Source organism: Carya illinoinensis, chromosome 6 (genome assembly GCF_018687715.1).
Source record: "Carya illinoinensis cultivar Pawnee chromosome 6, C.illinoinensisPawnee_v1, whole genome shotgun sequence".
NCBI lineage: Eukaryota > Viridiplantae > Streptophyta > Magnoliopsida > Fagales > Juglandaceae > Carya > Carya illinoinensis.
In genome coordinates, this window is record NC_056757.1 from 11982837 (window position 1) to 11998400 (window position 15564).

Consider the following 15564-nt stretch of genomic DNA (forward strand, 5'->3'; position numbering starts at 1 on the left):
CAACCCATACTTGAATACCAAACACAAAAATGAGAAACCACCAAAGGTGGTGGCTCAATGGCCGTTAGATTACTCTCGTGTGCTTTGACATGTACTAATTCCTAGGCTTGAATTCAAAATACGGATTCGCCTTAGATTATCAGTATCAGTCACCGATTGACTCATTGAATTTCACTCCCAACTTGAAGGAGCGCATGCAGCTTCCTCCCTTCTAAATCCATCATAAGCAGTTCACAATAGATAGAGTGCAAATATGATCACAATCAGGTGGTGAGGCCACCTCTGGTCAGCCCATTTGCTGGGAATGAACCAAATAAACAAAGGCTAAGTTGAAGTAAATAATAGCGGAAGAAACAAAATGAAAAACAATCACACAATGAACACCAAGATTTAAGTGGTTCAGCTCAAGGTGAGCCTATGTCCACTGTCGGGGTCGATTTCAACAAATTCACTATGAACAAAGATGGAGTACAAGAGTATTGGTCACAAAATCCTTAATCTTAAAGCTCCAATACACCCAATGGACTCTTAGGATTGTATACAAAAGGATTCTCAAAACTCTCTCTAACCTGGCTGCTGAGGTCTCTTCAAAATGAAGAGAAAATGATGTATTTATAGCACAAGGCGCTAATTCAGAACATTCACTCGAGCGGACGTCGAGCAAAGTGTCGAGTGCACTTTAGGGTTGCATTCTCACTCGAGCGGACAGTCGAGCGGAGGTCGAGCGGAACTCTCTGGAAGATTTCGCTCGAGCGAACAGTCGAGCGGAGTTCGAGCGTTACTCTCTGGATGAGTTCGCTCGAGCGGACTATCGAGTGGAGGTCGAGCAGAACTCTCTGGAAGATTTCGCTCGAGCGAACAGTCGAGCGGAGGTCGAGCGGAACTCTCTAGATGAGTTCACTCGAGCGGACTGTCGAGTGGAGGTCGAGCGGAACTCTCTGGATGAGTTTACTCGAGCGGACTGTAAAGTGGAGGTCGAGCAGAACTCTCTGGATGAGTTCACTCGAGCGGGCTGTCAAGCGGAGGTCGAGCGGAACCTTAGCTTGAGCTAGGGTCGAGCCACAGTCGAGCTAGGGTCAAGCAACAGTCAAGCCAAGCCCCAAAAAATAAATTTTCAGCAGGAAATCAAGCCAAACTCAACAAATCTCCACCTTGGCTTGAATTCCGTCAAGCCTAAACAAAAAACCATTAACCAAGAAATCGATTCCCACCAACAAATCACCAAAGGGGAATCACAAACCCCGAACACAACGTTTATCCTTGAAGAACTCAATTTCCACTCAAAAGTCTTCAATACCATAGACAATTTGACCAAATCGCAAGCTTGGTCCTAATGAAGAATCAACCTCTTCACACAAAAGACAACGCACCACTGAAACAGACTGCTTACTTGAACAACGGCTTCTGAATACACACGGAGGCTAACAACAAATATTCTCTGCCAAAGTAAGAACACCTCAAAGCCTGCATGAGCATATCCCAAAGGTGACTAAACTGTCTCCTCTATCTACCAGATGAAACTATAGACTTGCTCTCACTGTACGTCAATGCCAAAATCAAAATCATACTTAATTTCAATAGCATGATCTAGAGTACCACCTGCACTCTGTTGTGAAGCTCTCCCAGCAACTCCACCTTCTTGCTATAACCATGCTCTCCTTTCCTGTGGAAACAACAACTGAAAAAACAAATTGTAAAGAAGAGAAGGTTCACCCAATAGCAAGTTGTGTCGACCGCTTCACCCAAATCTGTAGACAAGCCTGGCAAATCCAAAAACATACTACGAGCTCTCACACAAGAGTCCGACTCATTCCATTCAACTACTCCATTTCTGTGGAGTGGACCCAACTGTATGGTATGAACAACGCTCTACCTTCTTGTCTGTAGATCACTAGCCTTCAAAATGCTTGAACACATCAAACACATCACAAAACAAGGATAAACAAATCCAGACTCTTCTTCAAATGGTCATCAACAAATATGAGTACAAACAGGGCACCACATCGCACTAGATGTACCCCCAAAAAATCATAAAGACATAAACTCTAGTAAACCTAATTCAGCACTGCTTTACAAGAATACAATGCAAACAAACAAATCAAGCTTTTCTGTCTTCTGATTACACAAAGCAAAAAATGCCTACTCACAAATGACCATACTCGTTCACCTATATGGCACAATCACATGCGCCATAAATGAGTAATATCTGAATCTAGAACATCTGAGATGCTCCACCAATCACTGTACTACCCTAAAGAAAATAAAGACCATCTGTCTTCTTCCCTGTCATTACCACTGAAGAGCCCTTGTAGACTCGAATGACTCCACCTCCAGCTGAATACTGGTAATCAAAGGAGTCAAGAATGCCCAAAGATATAATATTTTTCTTCAAAGATGGAATATGCCAAACGTTAGACAAGGTTCTAACGATTCCATCATACATCTTAATCTCAACTGAACCAATCCCAACAATATCACAAGCCATATCATTTCCAACCAAAACGGAGTCACCGTTGATTGATTCATAGGTAGTGAACCAATCTATCCTGGAACACATATGGAATGTACAAGCTGAATCCATGACCCACTTGTTACCAAAGTGACCACTAGAACCGCTGACTGCTAGGACAATATCAGAGTCGTTAGACTGTTCAACGCTAACAACATTGGAGGAACTTTTACTTTCCTCCAATCTGGGACACTCATTCTTGTAATAACTAAACCTATGACAGTAGTGACATTTAACATTTTTCTTGTTAAATTTAGAGCTACTACTGGAATTACTCCCACCATAATCCGAACCTCTTCCATTAGATCTACCACCAGAGGAATATTTCACAAACAAACCATTGGCTTGATTGTTTGTGCCTTGTACACCCAATTTTGTTCTCAACTCCTTAGAGTTCAAAGCAGATTTTACATCTACCAAGGAGATGGTATCTCTACCATACAACATCGAGTTCACAAAACTTTCAAATGATACCGGCAATGAACACAACAAAATTAATGCTTGACCCTCATCATCAAGCTTAATATCAATATTTCTTAGATCCATAATAGTTTTATTAAATTCATCTAGATGATCGGAAATAGGAGTACCTTCCCTCATCTTGAGAGTGTATAGTCGTTGCTTCAAATACAAACGGTTGGTGAGCGACTTTTTAATATACAAGCTCTCAAGCTTGGACCAAAGACCGAAAGCGGTCTCCTCATCAGCAACCTCCCTCAAAACTCCATCTGATAGTGACAACAAAATGACACTATGTGCCTTCTCATCTTCTTTTCTTGACGGTGCGGGAGAATCCTCGGATACCTTCCCTTCCAAAGCTTTCGACAAGCCTTGTTGTCATAACAAAGCCTTCATCTTGATGCGCCATAAGCTAAAGTTGTTTTGTCCGTCGAATTTCTCCACTTCAAACTTTGCCATAGCCATTCCTCAAGATTTTGCAAAGAGCTTGACGCTCTGATACCAGTTTGTTGGGAATGGACCAAATAAACACAGGCTAAGTTGAAGTAAATAATAGCGGAAGCAACAAAATGAAAAAAAAGCACACAATGAACACCAAGATTTAAGTGGTGCAGCTCAATGTGAGTCTACGTCCACTGTCGGGGTCGGTTTCAACAAATTCACTATGAACAAAGATGGAGTACAAGAGTATTGATCACAAAATCCTTAATCCTAAAGCCCCAATACATCCAATGGACTCTTAGGATTGTATACAAAAGGATTCTTAAAACTCTCTCTAACCTGGCTGCTGAGGTCTCTTCAAAATGAAGAGAAAATGATGTATTTATAGCACAAGGCGCTAATTCAGAACATTCGCTCGAGCGGACGTCGAGAAAAGTGTCGAGCGCACGTTAGGGTTGCATTCTCGCTCGAGCGGACAGTCGAGCGGAGGTCGAGCGGACAGTCGAGCGGAGGTCGAGCGGAACTCTCTGGAAGATTTCGCTCGAGCGAACAGTCGAGCGGAGTTCGAGCGTTACTCTCTGGATGAGTTCGCTCGAGCGGACTATCGAGTGGAGGTCGAGCAGAACTCTCTGGAAGATTTCGCTCGAGCGAACAGTCGAGCGGAGGTCGAGCGGAACTCTCTAGATGAGTTCGCTCGAGCGGACTGTCGAGTGGAGGTCGAGCGGAACTCTCTGGATGAGTTTACTCGAGCGGACTGTAAAGTGGAGGTCGAGCAGAACTCTCTGGATGAGTTCACTCGAGCGGGCTGTCAAGCGGAGGTCGAGCGGAACCTTAGCTTGAGCTAGGGTCGAGCCACAGTCGAGCTAGGGTCAAGCAACAGTCAAGCCAAGCCCCAAAAAATATATTTTCAGCAGGAAATCAAGCCAAACTCAACAAATCTCCACCTTGGCTTGAATTCCGTCAAGCCTAAACAAAAAACCATTAACCAAGAAATCGATTCCCACCAACAAATCACCAAAGGGGAATCACAAACCCCGAACACAACGTTTATCCTTGAAGAACTCAATTTCCACTCAAAAGTCTTCAATACCATAGACAATTTGACCAAATCGCAAGCTTGGTCCTAATGAAGAATCAACCTCTTCACACAAAAGACAACGCACCACTGAAACAGACTGCTTACTTGAACAACGGCTTCTGAATACACACGGAGGCTAACAACAAATATTCTCTGCCAAAGTAAGAACACCTCAAAGCCTGCATGAGCATATCCCAAAGGTGACTAAACTGTCTCCTCTATCTACCAGATGAAACTATAGACTTGCTCTCACTGTACGTCAATGCCAAAATCAAAATCATACTTAATTTCAATAGCATGATCTAGAGTACCACCTGCACTCTGTTGTGAAGCTCTCCCAGCAACTCCACCTTCTTGCTATAACCATGCTCTCCTTTCCTGTGGAAACAACAACTGAAAAAACAAATTGTAAAGAAGAGAAGGTTCACCCAATAGCAAGTTGTGTCGACCGCTTCACCCAAATCTGTAGACAAGCCTGGCAAATCCAAAAACATACTACGAGCTCTCACACAAGAGTCCGACTCATTCCATTCAACTACTCCATTTCTGTGGAGTGGACCCAACTGTATGGTATGAACAACGCTCTACCTTCTTGTCTGTAGATCACTAGCCTTCAAAATGCTTGAACACATCAAACACATCACAAAACAAGGATAAACAAATCCAGACTCTTCTTCAAATGGTCATCAACAAATATGAGTACAAACAGGGCACCACATCGCACTAGATGTACCCCCAAAAAATCATAAAGACATAAACTCTAGTAAACCTAATTCAGCACTGCTTTACAAGAATACAATGCAAACAAACAAATCAAGCTTTTCTGTCTTCTGATTACACAAAGCAAAAAATGCCTACTCACAAATGACCATACTCGTTCACCTATATGGCACAATCACATGCGCCATAAATGAGTAATATCTGAATCTAGAACATCTGAGATGCTCCACCAATCACTGTACTACCCTAAAGAAAATAAAGACCATCTGTCTTCTTCCCTGTCATTACCACTGAAGAGCCCTTGTAGACTCGAATGACTCCACCTCCAGCTGAATACTGGTAATCAAAGGAGTCAAGAATGCCCAAAGATATAATATTTTTCTTCAAAGATGGAATATGCCAAACGTTAGACAAGGTTCTAACGATTCCATCATACATCTTAATCTCAACTGAACCAATCCCAACAATATCACAAGCCATATCATTTCCAACCAAAACGGAGTCACCGTTGATTGATTCATAGGTAGTGAACCAATCTATCCTGGAACACATATGGAATGTACAAGCTGAATCCATGACCCACTTGTTACCAAAGTGACCACTAGAACCGCTGACTGCTAGGACAATATCAGAGTCGTTAGACTGTTCAACGCTAACAACATTGGAGGAACTTTTACTTTCCTCCAATCTGGGACACTCATTCTTGTAATAACTAAACCTATGACAGTAGTGACATTTAACATTTTTCTTGTTAAATTTAGAGCTACTACTGGAATTACTCCCACCATAATCCGAACCTCTTCCATTAGATCTACCACCAGAGGAATATTTCACAAACAAACCATTGGCTTGATTGTTTGTGCCTTGTACACCCAATTTTGTTCTCAACTCCTTAGAGTTCAAAGCAGATTTTACATCTACCAAGGAGATGGTATCTCTACCATACAACATCGAGTTCACAAAACTTTCAAATGATACCGGCAATGAACACAACAAAATTAATGCTTGACCCTCATCATCAAGCTTAATATCAATATTTCTTAGATCCATAATAGTTTTATTAAATTCATCTAGATGATCGGAAATAGGAGTACCTTCCCTCATCTTGAGAGTGTATAGTCGTTGCTTCAAATACAAACGGTTGGTGAGCGACTTTTTAATATACAAGCTCTCAAGCTTGGACCAAAGACCGAAAGCGGTCTCCTCATCAGCAACCTCCCTCAAAACTCCATCTGATAGTGACAACAAAATGACACTATGTGCCTTCTCATCTTCTTTTCTTGACGGTGCGGGAGAATCCTCGGATACCTTCCCTTCCAAAGCTTTCGACAAGCCTTGTTGTCATAACAAAGCCTTCATCTTGATGCGCCATAAGCTAAAGTTGTTTTGTCCGTCGAATTTCTCCACTTCAAACTTTGCCATAGCCATTCCTCAAGATTTTGCAAAGAGCTTGACGCTCTGATACCAGTTTGTTGGGAATGGACCAAATAAACACAGGCTAAGTTGAAGTAAATAATAGCGGAAGCAACAAAATGAAAAAAAAGCACACAATGAACACCAAGATTTAAGTGGTGCAGCTCAATGTGAGTCTACGTCCACTGTCGGGGTCGGTTTCAACAAATTCACTATGAACAAAGATGGAGTACAAGAGTATTGATCACAAAATCCTTAATCCTAAAGCCCCAATACATCCAATGGACTCTTAGGATTGTATACAAAAGGATTCTTAAAACTCTCTCTAACCTGGCTGCTGAGGTCTCTTCAAAATGAAGAGAAAATGATGTATTTATAGCACAAGGCGCTAATTCAGAACATTCGCTCGAGCGGACGTCGAGAAAAGTGTCGAGCGCACGTTAGGGTTGCATTCTCGCTCGAGCGGACAGTCGAGCGGAGGTCGAGCGGACAGTCGAGCGGAGGTCGAGCGGAACTCTCTGGAAGATTTCGCTCGAGCGAACAGTCGAGCGGAGTTCGAGCGTTACTCTCTGGATGAGTTCGCTCGAGCGGACTATCGAGTGGAGGTCGAGCAGAACTCTCTGGAAGATTTCGCTCGAGCGAACAGTCGAGCGGAGGTCGAGCGGAACTCTCTAGATGAGTTCGCTCGAGCGGACTGTCGAGTGGAGGTCGAGCGGAACTCTCTGGATGAGTTTACTCGAGCGGACTGTAAAGTGGAGGTCGAGCAGAACTCTCTGGATGAGTTCACTCGAGCGGGCTGTCAAGCGGAGGTCGAGCGGAACCTTAGCTTGAGCTAGGGTCGAGCCACAGTCGAGCTAGGGTCAAGCAACAGTCAAGCCAAGCCCCAAAAAATATATTTTCAGCAGGAAATCAAGCCAAACTCAACAAATCTCCACCTTGGCTTGAATTCCGTCAAGCCTAAACAAAAAACCATTAACCAAGAAATCGATTCCCACCAACAAATCACCAAAGGGGAATCACAAACCCCGAACACAACGTTTATCCTTGAAGAACTCAATTTCCACTCAAAAGTCTTCAATACCATAGACAATTTGACCAAATCGCAAGCTTGGTCCTAATGAAGAATCAACCTCTTCACACAAAAGACAACGCACCACTGAAACAGACTGCTTACTTGAACAACGGCTTCTGAATACACACGGAGGCTAACAACAAATATTCTCTGCCAAAGTAAGAACACCTCAAAGCCTGCATGAGCATATCCCAAAGGTGACTAAACTGTCTCCTCTATCTACCAGATGAAACTATAGACTTGCTCTCACTGTACGTCAATGCCAAAATCAAAATCATACTTAATTTCAATAGCATGATCTAGAGTACCACCTGCACTCTGTTGTGAAGCTCTCCCAGCAACTCCACCTTCTTGCTATAACCATGCTCTCCTTTCCTGTGGAAACAACAACTGAAAAAACAAATTGTAAAGAAGAGAAGGTTCACCCAATAGCAAGTTGTGTCGACCGCTTCACCCAAATCTGTAGACAAGCCTGGCAAATCCAAAAACATACTACGAGCTCTCACACAAGAGTCCGACTCATTCCATTCAACTACTCCATTTCTGTGGAGTGGACCCAACTGTATGGTATGAACAACGCTCTACCTTCTTGTCTGTAGATCACTAGCCTTCAAAATGCTTGAACACATCAAACACATCACAAAACAAGGATAAACAAATCCAGACTCTTCTTCAAATGGTCATCAACAAATATGAGTACAAACAGGGCACCACATCGCACTAGATGTACCCCCAAAAAATCATAAAGACATAAACTCTAGTAAACCTAATTCAGCACTGCTTTACAAGAATACAATGCAAACAAACAAATCAAGCTTTTCTGTCTTCTGATTACACAAAGCAAAAAATGCCTACTCACAAATGACCATACTCGTTCACCTATATGGCACAATCACATGCGCCATAAATGAGTAATATCTGAATCTAGAACATCTGAGATGCTCCACCAATCACTGTACTACCCTAAAGAAAATAAAGACCATCTGTCTTCTTCCCTGTCATTACCACTGAAGAGCCCTTGTAGACTCGAATGACTCCACCTCCAGCTGAATACTGGTAATCAAAGGAGTCAAGAATGCCCAAAGATATAATATTTTTCTTCAAAGATGGAATATGCCAAACGTTAGACAAGGTTCTAACGATTCCATCATACATCTTAATCTCAACTGAACCAATCCCAACAATATCACAAGCCATATCATTTCCAACCAAAACGGAGTCACCGTTGATTGATTCATAGGTAGTGAACCAATCTATCCTGGAACACATATGGAATGTACAAGCTGAATCCATGACCCACTTGTTACCAAAGTGACCACTAGAACCGCTGACTGCTAGGACAATATCAGAGTCGTTAGACTGTTCAACGCTAACAACATTGGAGGAACTTTTACTTTCCTCCAATCTGGGACACTCATTCTTGTAATAACTAAACCTATGACAGTAGTGACATTTAACATTTTTCTTGTTAAATTTAGAGCTACTACTGGAATTACTCCCACCATAATCCGAACCTCTTCCATTAGATCTACCACCAGAGGAATATTTCACAAACAAACCATTGGCTTGATTGTTTGTGCCTTGTACACCCAATTTTGTTCTCAACTCCTTAGAGTTCAAAGCAGATTTTACATCTACCAAGGAGATGGTATCTCTACCATACAACATCGAGTTCACAAAACTTTCAAATGATACCGGCAATGAACACAACAAAATTAATGCTTGACCCTCATCATCAAGCTTAATATCAATATTTCTTAGATCCATAATAGTTTTATTAAATTCATCTAGATGATCGAAAATAGGAGTACCTTCCCTCATCTTGAGAGTGTATAGTCGTTGCTTCAAATACAAACGGTTGGTGAGCGACTTTTTAATATACAAGCTCTCAAGCTTGGACCAAAGACCGAAAGCGGTCTCCTCATCAGCAACCTCCCTCAAAACTCCATCTGATAGTGACAACAAAATGACACTATGTGCCTTCTCATCTTCTTTTCTTGACGGTGCGGGAGAATCCTCGGATACCTTCCCTTCCAAAGCTTTCGACAAGCCTTGTTGTCATAACAAAGCCTTCATCTTGATGCGCCATAAGCTAAAGTTGTTTTGTCCGTCGAATTTCTCCACTTCAAACTTTGCCATAGCCATTCCTCAAGATTTTGCAAAGAGCTTGACGCTCTGATACCAGTTTGTTGGGAATGGACCAAATAAACACAGGCTAAGTTGAAGTAAATAATAGCGGAAGCAACAAAATGAAAAAAAAGCACACAATGAACACCAAGATTTAAGTGGTGCAGCTCAATGTGAGTCTACGTCCACTGTCGGGGTCGGTTTCAACAAATTCACTATGAACAAAGATGGAGTACAAGAGTATTGATCACAAAATCCTTAATCCTAAAGCCCCAATACATCCAATGGACTCTTAGGATTGTATACAAAAGGATTCTTAAAACTCTCTCTAACCTGGCTGCTGAGGTCTCTTCAAAATGAAGAGAAAATGATGTATTTATAGCACAAGGCGCTAATTCAGAACATTCGCTCGAGCGGACGTCGAGAAAAGTGTCGAGCGCACGTTAGGGTTGCATTCTCGCTCGAGCGGACAGTCGAGCGGAGGTCGAGCGGACAGTCGAGCGGAGGTCGAGCGGAACTCTCTGGAAGATTTCGCTCGAGCGAACAGTCGAGCGGAGTTCGAGCGTTACTCTCTGGATGAGTTCGCTCGAGCGGACTATCGAGTGGAGGTCGAGCAGAACTCTCTAGAAGATTTCGCTCGAGCGAACAGTCGAGCGGAGGTCGAGCGGAACTCTCTAGATGAGTTCGCTCGAGCGGACTGTCGAGTGGAGGTCGAGCGGAACTCTCTGGATGAGTTTACTCGAGCGGACTGTAAAGTGGAGGTCGAGCAGAACTCTCTGGATGAGTTCACTCGAGCGGGCTGTCAAGCGGAGGTCGAGCGGAACCTTAGCTTGAGCTAGGGTCGAGCCACAGTCGAGCTAGGGTCAAGCAACAGTCAAGCCAAGCCCCAAAAAATATATTTTCAGCAGGAAATCAAGCCAAACTCAACAAATCTCCACCTTGGCTTGAATTCCGTCAAGCCTAAACAAAAAACCATTAACCAAGAAATCGATTCCCACCAACAAATCACCAAAGGGGAATCACAAACCCCGAACACAACGTTTATCCTTGAAGAACTCAATTTCCACTCAAAAGTCTTCAATACCATAGACAATTTGACCAAATCGCAAGCTTGGTCCTAATGAAGAATCAACCTCTTCACACAAAAGACAACGCACCACTGAAACAGACTGCTTACTTGAACAACGGCTTCTGAATACACACGGAGGCTAACAACAAATATTCTCTGCCAAAGTAAGAACACCTCAAAGCCTGCATGAGCATATCCCAAAGGTGACTAAACTGTCTCCTCTATCTACCAGATGAAACTATAGACTTGCTCTCACTGTACGTCAATGCCAAAATCAAAATCATACTTAATTTCAATAGCATGATCTAGAGTACCACCTGCACTCTGTTGTGAAGCTCTCCCAGCAACTCCACCTTCTTGCTATAACCATGCTCTCCTTTCCTGTGGAAACAACAACTGAAAAAACAAATTGTAAAGAAGAGAAGGTTCACCCAATAGCAAGTTGTGTCGACCGCTTCACCCAAATCTGTAGACAAGCTTGGCAAATCCAAAAACATACTACGAGCTCTCACACAAGAGTCCGACTCATTCCATTCAACTACTCCATTTCTGTGGAGTGGACCCAACTGTATGGTATGAACAACGCTCTACCTTCTTGTCTGTAGATCACTAGCCTTCAAAATGCTTGAACACATCAAACACATCACAAAACAAGGATAAACAAATCCAGACTCTTCTTCAAATGGTCATCAACAAATATGAGTACAAACAGGGCACCACATCGCACTAGATGTACCCCCAAAAAATCATAAAGACATAAACTCTAGTAAACCTAATTCAGCACTGCTTTACAAGAATACAATGCAAACAAACAAATCAAGCTTTTCTGTCTTCTGATTACACAAAGCAAAAAATGCCTACTCACAAATGACCATACTCGTTCACCTATATGGCACAATCACATGCGCCATAAATGAGTAATATCTGAATCTAGAACATCTGAGATGCTCCACCAATCACTGTACTACCCTAAAGAAAATAAAGACCATCTGTCTTCTTCCCTATCATTACCACTGAAGAGCCCTTGTAGACTCGAATGACTCCACCTCCAGCTGAATACTGGTAATCAAAGGAGTCAAGAATGCCCAAAGATATAATATTTTTCTTCAAAGATGGAATATGCCAAACGTTAGACAAGGTTCTAACGATTCCATCATACATCTTAATCTCAACTGAACCAATCCCAACAATATCACAAGCCATATCATTTCCAACCAAAACGGAGTCACCGTTGATTGATTCATAGGTAGTGAACCAATCTATCCTGGAACACATATGGAATGTACAAGCTGAATCCATGACCCACTTGTTACCAAAGTGACCACTAGAACCGCTGACTGCTAGGACAATATCAGAGTCGTTAGACTGTTCAACGCTAACAACATTGGAGGAACTTTTACTTTCCTCCAATCTGGGACACTCATTCTTGTAATAACTAAACCTATGACAGTAGTGACATTTAACATTTTTCTTGTTAAATTTAGAGCTACTACTGGAATTACTCCCACCATAATCCGAACCTCTTCCATTAGATCTACCACCAGAGGAATATTTCACAAACAAACCATTGGCTTGATTGTTTGTGCCTTGTACACCCAATTTTGTTCTCAACTCCTTAGAGTTCAAAGCAGATTTTACATCTACCAAGGAGATGGTATCTCTACCATACAACATCGAGTTCACAAAACTTTCAAATGATACCGGCAATGAACACAACAAAATTAATGCTTGACCCTCATCATCAAGCTTAATATCAATATTTCTTAGATCCATAATAGTTTTATTAAATTCATCTAGATGATCGGAAATAGGAGTACCTTCCCTCATCTTGAGAGTGTATAGTCGTTGCTTCAAATACAAACGGTTGGTGAGCGACTTTTTAATATACAAGCTCTCAAGCTTGGACCAAAGACCGAAAGCGGTCTCCTCATCAGCAACCTCCCTCAAAACTCCATCTGATAGTGACAACAAAATGACACTATGTGCCTTCTCATCTTCTTTTCTTGACGGTGCGGGAGAATCCTCGGATACCTTCCCTTCCAAAGCTTTCGACAAGCCTTGTTGTCATAACAAAGCCTTCATCTTGATGCGCCATAAGCTAAAGTTGTTTTGTCCGTCGAATTTCTCCACTTCAAACTTTGCCATAGCCATTCCTCAAGATTTTGCAAAGAGCTTGACGCTCTGATACCAGTTTGTTGGGAATGGACCAAATAAACACAGGCTAAGTTGAAGTAAATAATAGCGGAAGCAACAAAATGAAAAAAAAGCACACAATGAACACCAAGATTTAAGTGGTGCAGCTCAATGTGAGTCTACGTCCACTGTCGGGGTCGGTTTCAACAAATTCACTATGAACAAAGATGGAGTACAAGAGTATTGATCACAAAATCCTTAATCCTAAAGCCCCAATACATCCAATGGACTCTTAGGATTGTATACAAAAGGATTCTTAAAACTCTCTCTAACCTGGCTGCTGAGGTCTCTTCAAAATGAAGAGAAAATGATGTATTTATAGCACAAGGCGCTAATTCAGAACATTCGCTCGAGCGGACGTCGAGAAAAGTGTCGAGCGCACGTTAGGGTTGCATTCTCGCTCGAGCGGACAGTCGAGCGGAGGTCGAGCGGACAGTCGAGCGGAGGTCGAGCGGAACTCTCTGGAAGATTTCGCTCGAGCGAACAGTCGAGCGGAGTTCGAGCGTTACTCTCTGGATGAGTTCGCTCGAGCGGACTATCGAGTGGAGGTCGAGCAGAACTCTCTGGAAGATTTCGCTCGAGCGAACAGTCGAGCGGAGGTCGAGCGGAACTCTCTAGATGAGTTCGCTCGAGCGGACTGTCGAGTGGAGGTCGAGCGGAACTCTCTGGATGAGTTTACTCGAGCGGACTGTAAAGTGGAGGTCGAGCAGAACTCTCTGGATGAGTTCACTCGAGCGGGCTGTCAAGCGGAGGTCGAGCGGAACCTTAGCTTGAGCTAGGGTCGAGCCACAGTCGAGCTAGGGTCAAGCAACAGTCAAGCCAAGCCCCAAAAAATATATTTTCAGCAGGAAATCAAGCCAAACTCAACAAATCTCCACCTTGGCTTGAATTCCGTCAAGCCTAAACAAAAAACCATTAACCAAGAAATCGATTCCCACCAACAAATCACCAAAGGGGAATCACAAACCCCGAACACAACGTTTATCCTTGAAGAACTCAATTTCCACTCAAAAGTCTTCAATACCATAGACAATTTGACCAAATCGCAAGCTTGGTCCTAATGAAGAATCAACCTCTTCACACAAAAGACAACGCACCACTGAAACAGACTGCTTACTTGAACAACGGCTTCTGAATACACACGGAGGCTAACAACAAATATTCTCTGCCAAAGTAAGAACACCTCAAAGCCTGCATGAGCATATCCCAAAGGTGACTAAACTGTCTCCTCTATCTACCAGATGAAACTATAGACTTGCTCTCACTGTACGTCAATGCCAAAATCAAAATCATACTTAATTTCAATAGCATGATCTAGAGTACCACCTGCACTCTGTTGTGAAGCTCTCCCAGCAACTCCACCTTCTTGCTATAACCATGCTCTCCTTTCCTGTGGAAACAACAACTGAAAAAACAAATTGTAAAGAAGAGAAGGTTCACCCAATAGCAAGTTGTGTCGACCGCTTCACCCAAATCTGTAGACAAGCCTGGCAAATCCAAAAACATACTACGAGCTCTCACACAAGAGTCCGACTCATTCCATTCAACTACTCCATTTCTGTGGAGTGGACCCAACTGTATGGTATGAACAACGCTCTACCTTCTTGTCTGTAGATCACTAGCCTTCAAAATGCTTGAACACATCAAACACATCACAAAACAAGGATAAACAAATCCAGACTCTTCTTCAAATGGTCATCAACAAATATGAGTACAAACAGGGCACCACATCGCACTAGATGTACCCCCAAAAAATCATAAAGACATAAACTCTAGTAAACCTAATTCAGCACTGCTTTACAAGAATACAATGCAAACAAACAAATCAAGCTTTTCTGTCTTCTGATTACACAAAGCAAAAAATGCCTACTCACAAATGACCATACTCGTTCACCTATATGGCACAATCACATGCGCCATAAATGAGTAATATCTGAATCTAGAACATCTGAGATGCTCCACCAATCACTGTACTACCCTAAAGAAAATAAAGACCATCTGTCTTCTTCCCTGTCATTACCACTGAAGAGCCCTTGTAGACTCGAATGACTCCACCTCCAGCTGAATACTGGTAATCAAAGGAGTCAAGAATGCCCAAAGATATAATATTTTTCTTCAAAGATGGAATATGCCAAACGTTAGACAAGGTTCTAACGATTCCATCATACATCTTAATCTCAACTGAACCAATCCCAACAATATCACAAGCCATATCATTTCCAACCAAAACGGAGTCACCGTTGATTGATTCATAGGTAGTGAACCAATCTATCCTGGAACACATATGGAATGTACAAGCTGAATCCATGACCCACTTGTTACCAAAGTGACCACTAGAACCGCTGACTGCTAGGACAATATCAGAGTCGTTAGACTGTTCAACGCTAACAACATTGGAGGAACTTTTACTTTCCTCCAATCTGGGACACTCATTCTTGTAATAACTAAACCTATGACAGTAGTGACATTTAACATTTTTCTTG